The following is an 18,487-nucleotide window of genomic DNA, read 5'->3' on the forward strand; positions in this document are numbered from 1 at the left end:
AAAAAAGGGATCCATGAGGTGTACACCATCCTGGCAATCAACACTGGTTCTAAATTTTGAACCCTACTGCCTGTTGTGTTTCCAAAGGGCTCCATGAGGTGTACACCATCCTGCAAACAACACTGCAACTGAAATGTGAACACTGCTGCCCGTAGTGTTTGCACACACAACAATGACAGCAGGTGAACAGTGGAGCCTGGGGACACAGCGGCTCCAATTGAGCGCAGTGCTGCGGGAGGGGTGGGCTGCATCAGCCTGAGTGCGCAGATGTGAACAAGCGAAGTTGCCCAGCGTAATGATGTGATCTCTGACCTCATTCAGTCACATCTCTGTCTCATTTTAAAGACCTGCTGGACCGTACTGTAGGCCTGAGCTAGCGGGCAGCGCTGCCCTACAGACACATGTTGAGCACAGTGCTGCGGGAGGGGTGGGCTACATCAGCCTGGGTGCGCAGGTGCGAAAAAGCGATGTTGCTGTGCGTAATGATGTGATCTCTGACCTCATTCAGTCACACGTTTGTCTCATTTTAAGGACCTGCTGGACCGTAGTGTAGGCCCGAGCCAGCGGGCAGCGCTGCCCTACAGACACATGGTGTTTGCTTTTAGGGCACTGTTGTGAGCTCATTACTAAGTGTACATGCACACAGGCTTCCGCCACTGCATTACACGCGCACATTATGCTTCTAGCATGCGCTCGGTTCCTTTGTATGTGAACCTTGGTATAACATATTACTATTTACCCTTGTGTATTGTTGTGCACTCCAACTCCTCCTTGAACCACGATTACCACTTACAGTTGGTAGATCGTACTTCAAAAACGAAGGATGCACTCAACTGGTGTTTTCTATTACGCTTGACATAAACCTTCATTTACCTCCACACGTTTCCGCCATTAAATTATTTCTCCCTTTTCAGACACTAAATTATGGGCAGAGCGGGTGCTCACCCCGTCATGATGCCCTCGGCATTCTGACTCCTTCTATCGTGGTATCAAGACACCATCCAGGACCTGAGACCTGCTCTCCCACCCTACAAAAGCACCCCGGACTCGGAGCTTGCACCAACACGTCGTTGGACACACTGATGGTGGCAGGTGAGCACTGAAGCCTCGGTGCGCAGCCCCTACAATTGAGCACAGTGCGGGGAGAGGTGCTGGGGTTCAGCACCCTGGGTGCACAGGTACAGGCAAGCGATGTTCCCGTAGCTAATAATGTAATCTCTGGCCTCAATCAAATGTTTCATTTTAAGGACTTGCTGGACCACACTCTTTCTCGCGGACCCCAGCGTCCTAGACTAACGGGTGACGAGAGGTAAACACTGAGGGCTGGGTGCAGTAGGCTGACGCTCTGTCTCCTCCTCCCTCTGTTCTTTTGACTCTCCCTCCACTTCTCCCTTCCACCCACTCTCTCTCACCCCTATTCTCACTATCTTCCTTTCATTCGGACTACCTTTCTTTTCCTCTTCCACATGGCACACATACTTATGTTTCCTTTTTGTTTTTCAGGTTTTGTACGCTGCTTCCGGAGGAGTCCCACCCACGTATTTCATGTTATACTGTTGTTTGTTCTAATAAACTTGTGTTTCCATTTATTTGTGTTGTTTTAATAAAGGTTATTTTTTGTCCAATAAATAAGTGAGTGTATAGGTCTTCTTTTTCTGACAACACTTGCCTGTAGTTTATTGAGAAAATCTTCTGTTTATAGGAGGGTATGAGGGAAAACATTTGTAATTTTGTGGTGCACCTACCAAATATAAACCAACAGACTATTACATAAATAAAACCTGCGTAATTTTACAACTGCAAGGGTTCTATGCGTGTATCACTTTATAACACCATGATTACTGCCCGGGTAATTACAGAACCAATAAGGCACTGCCGTGGACCACCGTGACTTCAGGGACTGCCGAGGCCCACCCTGCATATTTTAGTAAAGCCCCAGAGGGTGGCGATCCCCGGACTTCAGTTGGCCTCTAAGCCCACCGAACAATTAGTAAACGATACCCGGAAAGGTGGCGATCCCCTAGGCTGCGAAACGTCTCTATGCCCTTCCGCGCCTAATTTACATGTGACATTAAGATCCCCAGTCCTACAGAGACCCTGCAAAATAATAATAATAGGATTAGCCACGGAACATTACCCACCAGGAGCCTCATTTAAATAAACGAGTGGGACCCCGCTTTTTTTTTTCTCAATTTTTACCATCCGGGTCCGCTCAATTAAAGCGATACAAGGTTTTCCTCCTCTCGCTTCAACTAGTCAAACAAGGATTTGCTATCACAGGGTTGAAGCCATACACCCGCCCTCTAATAGCAAACATAAATGTCCAGCGGATGCACACCCTGGGACATTGTATGAGCTGCACCTGGGAGGTCGCGCTCCCTAGGACCATGATGCATTGGTTAGTATAAACGCATACTAACACTACTTACACACGTGTAGTACAGCGACCAGAGTGTAGTGAAGAGGAAGCGCAAAATCTAAAAATATAAATCCTAAAAGAGGTCGGATGACATAGTTCAATGAGCCGACAACCCTGGGATGAGTAGAAAAAGCTACACGAAGAAAACGGGTCTTTAGCACAATGCAAGCAACTTTGAAATATTGGTGACTGCTTCCTTCTTTTTACCTTCTCCCGCTCGTCGCCAAATGTATGTAGTGAAGAGACAGACAGCAGTGTATCTGATCAGTAGATTTATTGCAGGAAAACAAGACACCTTAAACACCCACCAACAGGAGCAGTCAGCAAGGCAACCGTCTTCTCCAGCACTGTGTGCAAACTCCCCGAGGTTCCCCTCATGACAGCCCTACATTCTAACATTACATACTTACATTCTAGTAGAATTACATGCTAACATTCTAGTATGACTTACATTGGAATACTACACAGAGCACATGACTTTACAGCAAAGAGCTCATGGTTTCATCCAGGAGTCTTGAGACCGGTAGGGGTGAGTAGTTCGCTTCCCACTCCCTGTATTATATAAACGCAAACTAACACTACTTCCACGTATACTACAGCGCCCAGAGCACATGACTTTACAGCAATGAGCTCCCAATTTAGGCTCACGGTTTAATCCCCGAGTCTTCAGACCAGTAGGAGAAAGTAGTTCGCTACCCACTCCCTATATACCATAAACGCATACTAACACTACTTATACATGTATACTACAGTGGCTAGCATCCTACAGTGCCCAGAGCCCATCACTTTACAGCAATCAGCTCGGTTTCATCCCCGAGTCTTCACACCGGTAGGCGTGAGTACTTCGTTTCCGGTATAGTATAAACACGCGGTAGCGGTCAGTAGTTCGCTTCCCACTCCCTGTATAGTATAAATGCCTACTAACACTATTTGCACCCATGTACTACAGCGCCCAGAGCCCATCCCTGTACAGCAATCACCTCGGTTTGATCCCCAAGTCTTCACACCGGTAGGCTTGAATACTTCGCTTCCTGCTTCCGGTATAGTATAAACGCACGATATCGTTCAGTAGTTCGCTTCCCATTCCTGTATGGTATAAACACCTACTAACACTACTTGCACACGTATGCTACAAAGACCAGAGCACATCACTTTACAGCAATGAGCTCACGGTTTAGGCTCTGAGTTTGATACCAGAGTGTAGCAGCATATCATCTCCGCATCATGTCACTCTGAGCAACACTGCACTTTTAGACTGGTAGGAGTGACTACTTCGCTTCGCACTCCCCCACAGAGGAAACTGTGCTCCTACCCTCATTTCCTACTTTTTTCGCTCTTTTTTCCCCTTACTCGCTTCAACTGAATCACAAAATGGCGGCCAACCCTTCCTAGTTGCAACCGCTCGCATCGCTCACAACCAATAAGCAGCAAGCTTGTGCTCGCAACGCCTCAGTCAATCAGAATTCCCAAATATCGAAATCTGTAAATTTCGATATCTCTCCAAAACTACTGAACGGATTTACACCAAATAAACAAAAGCGTGCTTTCTAGACCTAGACCCTTCTCCCTGCCAAATTTGGGGTAATTCCGTTCACCCGTTCGACCTGTATCCTTGTCTAAAGTTTCCTATGGAAATTAACATGGAGAAAACACATTTTGGAACCCTCCTTTTATCTCGGCCCCCCTTGACCAATCACCCCCAAACATAGGAGCTGATATGAACAAAGAATTTCTTTTGAAAATGTCATGAAGATTCATCAAACGACGCCAAAGTTATAAGTAAAACAAAAAATGCTCTTCCTATGGAAACATGGTCCTAACTATAACTACCTACTGGTGACCGCGTCAGTAGGTAATTATATATATATATTATATATCTATCCCAAGCAATACCGTGTTTATACATTTCAAGTTGAGCATTTCAATCTAATCGTATATTAAGCTTTATGGTATTAAATCTGGGATTGCTCCAAAATTCATGGGTGGATGCATGGGAACGCCCACACTCCACCCATGGAATGCCTTCCCAAAGCAATGGAGTACCCGTAGATAGGGAAGGTGTATTGTGAGTTACATACACTGTAATTATTCGAAAGATACTAGAGCAAAAATTAAAGCAATTGTGAGATTGGCATATATTATTTAATAACCAATACTACGTGATTGCAAATTGCAGTACAAAGTCATATAAATTGCAAGCCCCAAAAGGGGGGGAGGGAGGAAGGGAGGGGTAGTGCTCAAGGAAGTGTAAGAAAGAAGTAACACAGTATCAAGGGGTAACAATACAGAATTAAAGACAGTTATCAAAACAATTACAATACAAAAGCCCAAATACAGGGCAGAATTTTGATAGTTAAATTCAACGGTCACATCTGAACATTAGAGAAATAAGGGGTGTGCCGGAAAATCAACAAAAAGAAAACAGTCGACGTTTCGACCCCTATCTGTAGGCCAATTAAAGTCCTTTCACGGGGTCTTCATCAGGACGTCACACAAGGGAAGGAAGGTGTGGGGCCATTCTGTGTAAAAAAATATATATAAAGTATTTAACTCTTAGTAGGGACGAAGATCATCATCCTATCTAAAATTTAGATACGGATTGTAGTAATTATTAACAAAATTACCATGGTTTACGACCCAACTGGGTTCTGTACACGGACAGGAGAGCCACGCTGAACGTCGTGGTCAGTCTGGTGGGGTGGACGACTCAACTAAGGAGGAGACATACAATCAATAAGATTCAGAAAGAATCCGTACACTTATTATAACCGCAGTTACATCCTCTGAGGATGAAAGCAGTTAATCTGAAAATCCAAAACATCAAGGGACCTACAAAACGGGATAACTTGGATATTGATGGAAATTGTTAGAAAAGACATAAGAACTACATAAAATCTGGCTGCATGGAGAATTAAGCAGTACCTCTAGGTCGCTGGAAAATAGACCTTCAAAGAATCAGAGGTTCTGGCGCAGTATATGAAAGGTTTCGGCTGCTGCGCTTAGTATACTGTGATTAATCAGAGAAAAATGGGTAATGTTTACCAATTACGCGAGTTTAATGCAAATCCCAATTTGTAGCAGTGACAGCAAGTTAATATATACTTACAGCTCACGGAACGTAACAGCGCCGTCTACAATGGGGCAGAGACCGTGGGATGAGTGGTTCACCAGTAACGAACACACCATGAAGGGATTTTCTATTTGATCCTACAATTGTAAATAAGGGGTGTTTTTGACCAAAGGCAAAATTGCAGAATGAGAAAGATCCAAGAGGGATCACAGTCTTACTTACAGAGGACAGCCGGACCGCTTCGACTGCAACGCTCGAAGCGGAGGTTAAGTGGATGCGGGTGTCGCCTTTCTGTGTTGTAATCCTGCGGTAGATTAAAAAGGGGGGGATCGTTTACCCAATTACAACAATTTGTCAAAGGTCAGGCCTGACTTCAAGATTACTTACAGGGAAGGGAGACGCAGCCACATCTGCTCAGGTCATGATGTAGACTCGGGGCCGTTTGTCGTATCGGGCGGTTGTTTAGTAGTCCTGCGGCAAAATGAGGATTCTTTACTAAATAGCGGGACTAAAGATTTTAATGTTTTGGGCAGAGATAACTACAAAGTTACTTACAAGATAGGGCACAGGTACCGACGTCTACTCTGGTCCTGAAAGCGAAATCCGCAGTGTGTACAACGCGGAGTTTGGGGCGGAGCTAGATTAAAGCTCCTAGCAAGTAACATAGAAGAGTTACTGCCGCGGAGTTTGAAAAACGGGGCTAGGTCAAGCCTCAAAGTAATTAAATGCAAAATTATAAGAGAGTGTGATTAGATGGAGGCACACTGGTAAAGTTCAAAGATGGTATTTAGATAAAATATGGTGCAGCTCTCACGCAGGAGGCTGAAAACCAGATTACAAAGCAATGCCGAAAATGAGTGTCATAATTCCGTGCGACTCTTATCGCAGAAGGTCGTAACTGGAAAAAGCATATTTATATGTAGGCATTGCTCACAAATATAAATTATTAAGAAATCATGATGGTGTGCTTAGTTGGACATTCACTGGTTAAATACAGCAGTTATATTCAATTCACCGGTTATGTTAAATACAATCTAATACAGCTCTCAACCCGGAGGCTGACATTGCCGAAAAATAGCATAATATGCTTTCCATAATCATCATTCTAGAAAAACATGAAACTCGTGCACTTCTCAGACATGAGGGTGTAACGAATCTGGCTGGAATTATTTCTAGAAGAAACTTTAGATCAAACATATCTTAAAGCCAATATTTTTCTAACCGAGTGCTGCCAATTGTGCTATACTGCTGTCCTGCTCATTCAAACCATTCTTAATGGAGTCCAGAAGGGACATCCATTTGGACTCTCGTGTGTTTAGTATTGTGGGGAGATTACCACCTCTTCTGCCCAGGGAAACTTTCTCAATGACAAACCAGCGTAGGTCTGTTACAGCGTGTCCTGCTGTCCCCCAATGGTCTACCAGGGGCGCCCCTGCCACTTTGCATCTCAGTCTGCTGGAATGTGAAGAAATCCTGGATTTAATTTTCTGTTGGGTTTGCCCTACGTATAACTGGCTGCATGGGCACCGAATAATGTAAATGACTCCAGTGGAGTTACAATTCGTATAATGTTTCAAGTTGTAAGTTCTTCCACCATGGGCAAATGTTTTTGTCTGAATTGTCGTGTCACAAGCAGTGCATGTACCACATCTGTAATGCCCAACTACCGGAGGTAAGTTCCAAAGAGATGTTAAAGTCGGTTGGCTAGTTGACTTCAAATAGGAGTGGACCACCATGTCCCTGATGTTTTTGGCTCTCTTAAATGAGTGTAGAGGTAGTTCTGTTTGTTCAATCACATCTGCGACCAAAGACCAGTTTTGATTAATGATTTTTTAATGTCATTACTACGTGTAGAAAAAGTTGTAACACAGATGACTCGATCAGCCAAGGTTCGTGGCACGGTCTCTGGGTTGAGAAGGGAGTCTCGTGGGTTGTACCATGCCCGTTTTCTAGCTCGTTTCACCATCCGGGATGGATATCCTCGTGAAATTAGGCGTTCACTTAGGACTTCGGACTCTTTCAGATAATTTTCCCTTGTGGAACAATTCCTCCTGACTCGAAGGAATTGGCCTACCGGCAGGTTGTCCTTGAGGCCTCTCGGGTGATGACTCTGATATTGCAATAATCTCTTTGGAACTTACGCTGGTTTGTCATTGAGAAAGTTTCCCTGGGCAGAAGAGGTGGTAATCTCCCCACAATACTAAACACACGAGAGTCCAAATGGATGTCCCTTCTGGACTCCATTAAGAATGGTTTGAATGAGCAGGACAGCAGTATAGCACAATTGGCAGCACTCGGTTAAAAAAATATTGGCTTTAAGATATGTTTGATCTAAAGTTTCTTCTAGAAATAATTCCAGCCAGATGCGTTACACCCTCATGTCTGAGAAGTGCACGAGTTTCATGTTTTTCTAGAATGATGATTATGGAAAGCATATTATGCTATTTTTCGGCAATGTCAGCCTCCGGGTTGAGAGCTGTATTAGATTGTATTTAACATAACCGGTGAATTGAATATAACTGCTGTACTTAACCAGTGAATGTCCAACTAAGCACACCATCATGATTTCTTAATAATTTATATTTGTGAGCAATGCCTACATATAACTATGCTTTTTCCAGTTACGACCTTCTGCGATGAGAGTCGCACGGAATTATGACACTCATTTTCGGCATTGTTTTGTAATCTGGTTTTCAGCCTCCTGCGTGAGAGCTGCACCATATTTTATCTAAATACCATCTTTGAACTTTACCAGTGTGCCTCCATCTAATCACACTCTCTTATAATTTTGCATTTAATTACTTTGAGGCTTGACCTAGCCCCGTTTTTCAAACTCCGCGGCAGTAACTCTTCTATGTTACTTGCTAGGAGCTTTAATCTAGCTCCGCCCCAAACTCCGCGTTGTACACACTGCGGATTTCGCTTTCAGGACCCGAGTAGACGTCGGTACCTGTGCCCTATCTTGTAAGTAACTTTGTAGTTATCTCTGCCCAAAACATTTAAATCTTTAGTCCCGCTATTTAGTAAAGAATCCTCATTTTGCCGCAGGACTACTAAACAACCGCCCGATACGACAAACGGCCCCGAGTCTACATCATGACCTGAGCAGACGTGGCTGCGTCTCCCTTCCCTGTAAGTAATCTTGAAGTCAGGCCTGACCTTTGACAAATTGTTGTAATTGGGTAAACGATCCCCCCCTTTTTAATCTACCGCAGGATTACAACACAGAAAGGCAACACCCGCATCCACTTAACCTCCGCTTCGAGCGTTGCAGTCGAAGCGGTCCGGCTGTCCTCTGTAAGTAAGACTGTGATCCCTCTTGGATCTTTCTCATTCTGCAATTTTGCCTTTGGTCAAAAACACCCCTTATTTACAATCGTAGGATCAAATAGAAAATCCCTTCATGGTGTGTTCGTTACTGGTGAACCACTCATCCCACGGTCTCTGCCCCATTGTAGACGGCGCTGTTACGTTCCGTGAGCTGTAAGTATATATTAACTTGCTGTCACTGCTACAAATTGGGATTTGCATTAAACTCGCGTAATTGGTAAACATTACCCATTTTTCTCTGATTTATCACAGTATACTAAGCGCAGCAGCCGAAACCTTTCATATACTGCGCCAGAACCTCTGATTCTTTGAAGGTCTATTTTCCAGCGACCTAGAGGTACTGCTTAATTCTCCATGCAGCCAGATTTTATGTAGTTCTTATGTCTTTTCTAACAATTTCCATCAAAATCCAAGTTATCCCGTTTTGTAGGTCCCTTGATGTTTTGGATTTTCAGATTAACTGCTTTCATCCTCAGAGGATGTAACTGCGGTTATAATAAGTGTACGGATTCTTTCTGAATCTTATTGATTGTATGTCTCCTCCTTAGTTGAGTCGTCCACCCCACCAGACTGACCACGACGTTCAGCGTGGCTCTCCTGTCCGTGTACAGAACCCAGTTGGGTCGTAAACCATGGTAATTTTGTTAATAATTACTACAATCCGTATCTAAATTTTAGATAGGATGATGATCTTCGTCCCTACTAAGAGTTAAATACTTTATATATATTTTTTTACACAGAATGGCCCCACACCTTCCTTCCCTTGTGTGACGTCCTGATGAAGACCCCGTGAAAGGACTTTAATTGGCCTACAGATAGGGGTCGAAACGTCGACTGTTTTCTTTTTGTTGATTTTCCGGCACACCCCTTATTTCTCTAATGTTCAGATGTGACCGTTGAATTTAACTATCAAATCTCAAAAATTCTGCCCTGTATTTGGGCTTTTGTATTGTAATTGTTTTGATAACCGTCTTTAATTCTGTATTGTTACCCCTTGATACTGTGTTACTTCTTTCTTACACTTCCTTGAGCACTACCCCTCCCTTCCTCCCTCCCCCCCTTTTGGGGCTTGCAATTTATATGACTTTGTACTGCAATTTGCAATCACGTAGTATTGGTTATTAAATAATATATGCCAATCTCACAATTGCTTTAATTTTTGCTCTAGTATCTTTCGAATAATTACAGTGTATGTAACTCACAATACACCTTCCCTATCTACGGGGACCCCTCTATATGTATCACATAGCGCCCAGGTCCCCGTGACTGCATGGGTTCAACCCCCCCCTTTGTAACGTTCCCAAAGCAATGGAGCGCAAGAAAGAAATTTACACTTCCATGTGTTATTCTGGATTTACTAAGCCAAGCAGAGCCACACAATGAGGTTCTGCATTGCTTATTAAATCTCAATGAAGCCCTTGCGTTGCCTTGCGTCACCTTGCGGGATGCAAGAGCTTTGTAAATCTGCCCCATGGCACATTTGGGAAGCAGTTCTTCATCATAACTCTCTGTGAAATAGATATTGTGCATCTCTCTGTATTTCTAGATGAAGATTCCATTTCAGTATATATTTTCCTAGGAGCAACCCCATCTGAAGCATATTTGAGGCCCTGACCCCAGCAATATTGTAGGGTCCTATTATCTCCTAAATGAGAATGTGTTTTCAGATGAACATTCTGTTTCATTATTTATTTTCCCTGGAGCAGAGCCATCTGTTGCATGTTTGAGGCCCTGAGCCCAGACATATTATGGGGTCCCGATCGTCTATGACAAGTGATTTAAAAACTCAGGGGTAGAAGATTAGAATGTCAGCCCATGTACACAGTGGAAACCATTGGGATCGCAGATTTCGAAGATTTGTTTAATTAGAAAAAATGTGGTTTTGATTTCATCAACGTATTACATATAGATTGGGGTTTATTTTAGATATGAAAATAAAGCGCTGCGCATACATAGGGGCACTACAGTTTGCACATAAAAAACCAAGCTCTGGCGAAGTTTCATTCACGCAGAATACACTTGTAGTGAATGCAGCAGTAGAGGCTATTCACCCTATCCAGTAGACAAGGCTGGTGACCTGAGACAGAGTCCTCTTTGCCCATTGTGGTATCTGGCTTTGCTTAGTTTTTTTATGTGTTCCACATTCTAAGTTCTATTGGGGAAATTGACTGTTGTAGAGCTGGAGAGGAAACTGTTTATTGGGGGGTTGGTGACCTTTCCCCGGAAAACTGGAACTTTTTCGGGGATACTACTACTATTGAAAAATGTCCCTCCCACAGACAGACATTAGCAGTATGCAATCTCCAGAGCGATGTTATGCAATGGTAAAGGGTTTGTTTAGTTGCAATGTAAATCTTTGAAATGTGAGACTTAAATTCACACACAGGTACGTGTCTGGCTAGCCTCGCTGCCAGTCTGTCATTAGTGCAATAGGTGCCTAGTACCAGGGTGTGAGGTGCCAGCAGCACCTCCGTTATAGCCGCCTTTCACTATTCAGCTGGGAGTGCTATTTTCCTTCTAGTATTAGGGCCCTTGTCACAGTTCCTATGCCACTGAGGATGCCACACTCGGTTGTACTGTATAATATGAGCGATGGCGCTGAAAGTTGACCTAAGTATTTTGATGACTTTGGCAGAGCTAACGCTACGGATCCCTAGCGGGGGCGGGGCGGGGCGGTTCTGCCATTACATTACATGTTTCCATGGCCATTTATCCTCAAAGTACTTGCTATGTGACAAAACACAATAAGCGTCCGATTGCTCATCATGCCGTGTATTATTTATTCCACAGTGAGTCTGTTTCGAAATCTCACCCAGAAAATAAGCTGCGTTTGAACTTAGGCCACGATTTCAAGTAGTCTGAAAAGTATCAAGAATGTAGTTATGTCCTTTCATCTAGTTCTCTTTTAAGCCAACATTAGCCAGCTGGTTAGACTGTGCATATATGTGAAAAGGCATTGCCAAAGCCAATGGGTTTAATTGCGCATTCAAACAAGGGCTTGCAGAAAGAAAGATTCCATGAAATAACACCTTAAACCAGCCCTGTCGACTGGCAGGTGCTTGGGGGTGGTGGTGGTATTGCTGAGGGTGGTAGAGCTGGTCTTATTGGCGCATATTGTTTTATTGGTGTTGAATTGGAATTGTTGTGGGATTGGTAGTTGTAGTAGTGTGATAATGGTGATGTTTCTGGTGTGACAGGTGTGGGGTATTAAGCAATTGTCTACAGGTACTGGTGGTGATATTACTGGTGGGCATGAAGGTGAGAACAAAATACTCATCTAAGCTGGTCTAAACTATTATTTACAATGTATCCAGCCATTGGCTGAAAGAAGATATTCCAAACGAATCAATGGTTGAAGGAGGTTGATCAGTGCCCACTCTATGTACATTGTAAATAGCAGGTATGGTATGATTTCTGCCTCCACAGGGATCAGGTTGCCTATAAAGAGGGAGCAAAGAGAGAAGAATCTTGTGCAGAACTGCAGTGATCCTGCTCCTAATGAAGTAGGTTGGAATTTAAAGGACTGGCAGCACTCTCAAACTATGGGGAGCGCCAGGCCCACTACCACCAATGTTCGAATGCAGCACTGCGTGTATCTGACGAAATCCCTACGAATTAAGAAAAAAAGAATCAACTGCTGCCAGTTGAGAATACATTTGATTATATTCATCAGATGATACAGTAGGCAAGGACAGCTATGGAGCAGAAGTTTGAAATGGTTGCTGTGAAGGTTGATCTGCTGAGAGCAGAGCCATATAAACTATCTTGCAGGGTTTTGAATAGGAACATAACTCTCCAAAGTAAAACCTGAACTGGCCTCATTCTGTCAGGAGTTCCAAGATCTGCACAAATGAACCAGGTTCCTGGTATTTAACACGGAGGATGTTGAAGGTCTCTCGAGGAGAAATAATGTCTAAATAGTGGGGCTACAAGGACATAGAAATTATGGAATGTATCTTGGAGGAATGGTTCTTGAAGGTGTTGGTCGCTGATGATTGGTCATAGTTGTTTGCAATTGATAGAGGACACAAATCACTCATTCCTACTCCACCCAGCGCCAGTAATAGCACAACTGCTGCACTATAAAGATGGGGATATGATCTTCCAGAAGACACTACAGGTGAGTCCCACTATACAAGAAAACTCATCTGTTGACATACCTCCAAGTTACACCCTTGCAGAGCAAAATGCATGCACTATCTTTTTACACGTAAAGCAAACATTACATTACCAAGGGCGGAAATATATGGGGGGGGGTTCTGGTGAAGCTAAAGATAATAGCTGATCTCGAACTCGCTTTATCACAGATCCCCGAATGGTGAGTGACTGGATTGATGACAACTCTGGTATACAAGGAGTCACCAGACCTGTTCATGAAGGCAGTCGGTGGTGGGGCCACAGGGAAAGAAGCTGACAAGCAAGCCCTCTAAGACCGTCCACTGTGCAGGTGGTGGCAGACAGAGTATCAGTGATGGACTGCATAAAGAACTCTGCCCAAGATACTAAAAGGGATGCTCGGAGTTAGGACCCCAGTAACTCAGAAGAATCAGACTCTGGAACAGAATGTTTTGATTATAGCACTTTCAAGGGGCTGTGGTGACCCTGAGGATTTCAGACACACTAGACTGCAGAATGATGATTGGGTGACTCAGAGTGTCAGGCCAGATCATACTACTGCTTCAAACTGACTAACAGTAAATGGCAGATATGAAGAATAATGGTGGGTTGATCGCTGCAGATGGAATTACTTGTTGCGGTCTGAGGAGGGGATTTGAGTAGCCGAAAGGGTGGTCATAGCTCTCTCACCTTTCTTTTGTAACTACAACACAGTTAGTTACTTTTTTGTGCCATTTGGTAAAAGAGTTAGTTGGGAAATGGGAAGGAGAACTGAGCCTAAGGGGCGCTTTGTAGGGCTAGTTGAAGCACAAATACTTCTAGATTTTATTAAGTTTAGGTTGAATCTACATTTGTAGGTTGAGGTAATTTGCGCTGGATCTTACTTTGTCAGACCCGAGGGGGGTAGCGGGTGGTTGTCTCAGGATGGTTGCTAGATATAGGTGGATAAAAGAACGATGGGTTGGAATGCTATCCCAAGCGAGTGCTAGTAGTTAGACTTACAGCAAGGATTCCTCCCTTCAACTTTTGTGTTTTTGATGTAAAGCCCAAAGTACCCAAGGGTATGCCCAGACGTGACAGGTATTGGCGTCCGGATTTTCGTTGATTCAACCAAAAGCTTGAGCTTAGTGAACAACATTAGTTTCACCTCCCATTTGATAGTGCGCACAGAGTACAATCATTAAAATGACAGTGAAAGCACTACCTAGCGGAGTTCAGTGCTATAGAGGGTGACATTGTATTGGCCTCATATGAAGGAACACAGGTCCCAAAATGCATTGAGCTTGAAGGAAATGAATTTATGCTTGTTGAAAACAAGCATCCAAACATGTTAAATCAGAAATGTGAAGAAACATAATTTGAATTGTGTAAACATCCACATGTGAAAAAAACATGGATGTAATCTGATATACTGCGTTGTATAGATTGCTGATGTAAATATAATTTAATTTGAAGAAATTTAAAAAATGACATTTGTCTTTTGTGAATTGTGCACATAGGTTCAAGTACACGTACTTGTATTTATGAGTTAATTTACCCCGAAGCATAATAGACAGTATGCCTCCCTGTGCAGCACACTGACGGTTGATAGGATTACAATTTCAATTCAGGGTATACATAAGGAGTGCACTACACAAGTCCCTTGTGCACTGTGCCACTGGAACCTAACTACAACAGACTTAAGATCCTCAATCGGGGCTAAACCGGTCTCGGGTTGCTTGTGTTCTGGTTCAAGAAAGACATGGCCTAACAGTTTGGGCTGGACTGTTCCCATGAGGAGTAGGGGTAAAGACTGATTTGCATTTGGCTGGTTCCAAACTGAAGTGGCATGGTGGGCTAAAGAACGGTGGGTTGGAATGCTACCCTGAGTGATTGTCAGTGGTTAGATGTATTGTAAGCATTGTTTCCATCACCCTTTGTTTGTTTGATGTTTTTCCCAAAGTGACCATGAGTATGTCCAGATGTGTGCCCCTTCCTCACTGTGTCACTAGAAACAAGCTACTCCAAATTTAAGAGCCCCATTCATGGTGAAACTGGTCTTGATTTGCTTGTGTTCTGGTTTGTGGAAAACTTGGTCCGGCAGTTCGGGCCTGGCTGTTCCCATTAGTAGCTGATTCAAGGCTGATTCGCATATGGCTGAGTCCAAACTGAGGTGGCATGGTGGGCCAAAGAACGATGGGTTGGAATGCTACCCTAAGTGATTGCCATTGGTTAGACATCTTGCTGGCATTACAGCCTTCAACTTTTGTGTGTTTGAAGTTAGATATAGGCGCTCATCGATCTCACACCTAAATAACTAATTCACATTACTTCTTATTGCAACTGCCCCTTGGCTGTGCTTGCAGTAGTTTAGCCTCTACCTAAGTGTTGGTTGTAGAATAGGGAGCAAAGTATATGCTTTGAAACTGGGATCGGAGGAGCATGGCCACCCTGGTTAAAAGACACAGAATTAATGTTTTCTTAGAATGCAGGGCATTCACATTTCACATAGCTGTGTTGCAGGAAACCTATGTGAGTTGTGAAGAGAAGAAGTTGCAAAGGCATTGGAGGGGTAAAAAATTCCACATCAATTCTTTGGCTTATGCCAGATGGGTGCTCATATGGATATGACCGAACTTTTCATTTTGTGTGGAGGCTGTGAAGACCTGCAAGCCCGGCAGTGAGAGCTAGGGGAGCAGACTACTTAATGCCATGGCTTGGCCCTGATAAGTCCGGTCCACATACCACAAGGGTTCTGCGAAGGAGGGCAGGTGTGAAGGCTTAAACAAGGTCCACCTTTCCCTCAATGAGCCTACCCCATTCATATAACAGGCTCCCAGTGGTGAGATCTGGTATGTAAGTGGGTGGGCTTATATGGTGAGACTCACAAAATATCATAGCATGCAATTATATACTTATGTATCTCTTGGACTCTGGCAAAGAAATTGACTCTGCCCTCTGGAAATTTGAGCTGTGCAGGCAAGTTTCGATTCTCCAAATTAATAGAGTGAAACCTCACCGATTCCCTTTGAGGATGTAACTTTCTTGATCTAATAGTCGATGTCAGTGATGGGTAAGATTGCTCTAACTAAAATGGGAGCTTTTCTGAGATTTTCATATTACGTTTCTTTATATTTTTTTTATGGGGTTTTAACCTGTTCACCGTGGCGCACATTCCCCCGCTGTGCGGGTGAATTCTACACATGCGCAAATCAGACTGCCACTGGCCGCCCGACGCACATGCCCACCGTGACGTCTTTTGGAACGAGTTAATAGGGGTCCAGGGTGATTACAGCATTAGAGAAAAAAAAAAGAAACCATTATCATCACATTCAATCAGTTGATTCATTGAGCTCTGCTTGTCACCTGTTAGAGTATACTGGTCCGGGTAGGGTTCAGTGGTTCAGCCGCTGAGCCAGGTATATAGCGACTTTCGGAATTCCGATAGAGATTGGGAGGTTCTGAGATGCAGGAGGAGGTCGTTCAATGTCTTTGCTGAGAGGTAGGAGCGGGAGCGTCCTCCCCTTCCCCATTGGCGAATGCGGGGTGTGGACAAGCAAGAGGTAAGAGGAGCAGAGGTGTCTGGTGGGCTGGTAAAAATTCAGGTGGTGGTTGGTGTAAGCGGGTCCGCAGTCGTGTAGGACCTTGTATGTGTTGGTGAGTAGATTGAACTGGCATCTGCTGTACTGGAAGGCAGTGGAGTTCTCTGAGGTGAGTGGTGATGTGGGTTTGTTGTGTGAGGTTGCAGACGAGTCTGCCCACACAGTTCTGTATGGTTTTTATCCTATGGAGGAGGTGGACTGTGATTCCTGAGTAGAGCGTGTTGCTGTAATCTAGTCGGCTGGAGATAAGGGCTTATATGATGGTGTGTCTAGAGCTCCGGGGTAGCCATTTGAAGATCTTGCGCAGCATATGCAGGATGAAGAAGCAGGAGGACATGGTGTTGACCTAGGATGTCATAGTTAGTTTGCTGTCCAGGAAGAAGCCTAGATTTCAAGCGTGGTCAGTTGAGGTTGGTCTGATTTCCCAGAGAGTGTTCTTGTTGAAAAGTGTCAGTATATCTACCATGTTTGTGTTGAGCTTTAGGCAGTTGTCCCTCATCCAATTGGAGACGATGGTCACGCAATTGTGAAAGCTGGTTCTGGTGGAGTCTTCGGAAAGAGAGAAGATGAGTTGTGTGTCATCAGTGTAGGATATGATGCTGAGTCCATGGGATCTGACAATGTTAGCCAGTGGTGTCATGTATGTGTAGTAGAGGATGGGGCTGAGCAATGAGCCTTGAGGTACTCCACAGATGATTTCTTTGGGTTCAGAGGTGAATGATGGTAGGCAGACTTTTTTTTCTTCTGGTGATGAAGGAGGCGATCCATCTGAAAGTGGGCTCTTGGATGCTGATGTTTTGCAGCCTTGTGATGAGCGTGTGATGAGAGACTGTGTTGAATGCTGCTGAGAGGTCGAGGAAGATCAATGCTTCTATCTCTCCCTGCTCAAGGAGGGCTCGGATGTTGACGCTGGCCTCCTTCTGGGCTATTTTGGTGCAGTGTTTGCTGTGCAATCCAGAATGGGAGGTGTTGAGTAGATGGTCCTGTTCCAGATATTTGGTTGGTTTTTGTTGATGGCATCATGGGTGTTGTACAGGGTCTCACAGTACATTTATAGGAAGAAGCATGGGAACAGTAAACAAATGGGTTACTGTTTTACTGAGTCATACAATCACGCATGTCAAAGGAACTCATCTTCATCTCCATTTTATAGTACTTTTCTAACATACCCCTGGTACTTCTCATAGTTTCTTCAAAGAACTGATTTTTTTTATTACTGAGGTGGTATGGGGTACAAGCTGGTAGATGGAGTGTTTTGCTGTGCAAACTCCTTCTTCCAGTGATGGAAGGAGGGCTGGGTGTACTGGTCTTAGAATTCTAGTTTTTTGCAGCACAACTTTAATGGGTGACCACATGGATGGCAGACCCTGCAAAACAAAAAACTGCCTTGACTTCAGGGGTACGGGGGACTTCCACTAAAAAAGTAGAACTTCCCACACTGGTGGAGTTGCAAGGGAATGCTGGTTATTTTATGAAAGAAAGGTGAAACCACATTTGTCATGTGTCCCCGAATTACTTCTCCAGGACTCAGCCATTAAAGGTGATTGGGGCAGTTGGTAAGAAAGATAACCTGTGAAGTGTCAAGCATAAGTTCATTTGATGATATGTCTGCATCTGGGAGGTTGAAAACATTTGAGGGCCTTACTGGGGAGTATGACACCAGCAGTTTGTTTCACTGCTTATGAGAAACTTGCCCATATGTGCAATAAATTGGAAATGGGGTTCTGAATACAAGGATCCTCCACTAGACAGGGCAATACACATGTTGATTATACTGGGTGCAGTGCATAAAGTGGTGACCTTGGTACTTCCCATAGTATAGGGCGTTTAGACTGAAAAAACACTTAGAAGGAACTATCTAGACTTAAGTGGAGGGTCATCTGAGCAAACCATTCACTGATGAGGCTTGGGAAAGGATCAAAGGCGTTCCCATGAAAATCTGTAGGTAACCTAGGTTTCCATACATCCAGT

The 18,487-nt window shown here is 43.9% G+C and overlaps 1 long non-coding RNA gene across 1 annotated transcript; it reads left to right on the top strand.

The window, feature by feature from the left end:
* The first annotated feature begins 914 nt into the window (after nt 1-914).
* On the top strand, nt 915-1,629 carry LOC144819001 (uncharacterized). The gene is made up of 2 exons (XR_013607190.1): nt 915-1,092; nt 1,504-1,629. It is a non-coding gene; the product is annotated as an uncharacterized LOC144819001 (long non-coding RNA).
* The last annotated feature ends 16,858 nt before the right edge of the window (nt 1,630-18,487 follow it).

The sequence above is a fragment of the Lissotriton helveticus genome, chromosome 2_1 (genome assembly GCF_964261635.1).
Source record: "Lissotriton helveticus chromosome 2_1, aLisHel1.1, whole genome shotgun sequence".
Lineage (NCBI taxonomy): Eukaryota > Metazoa > Chordata > Amphibia > Caudata > Salamandridae > Lissotriton > Lissotriton helveticus.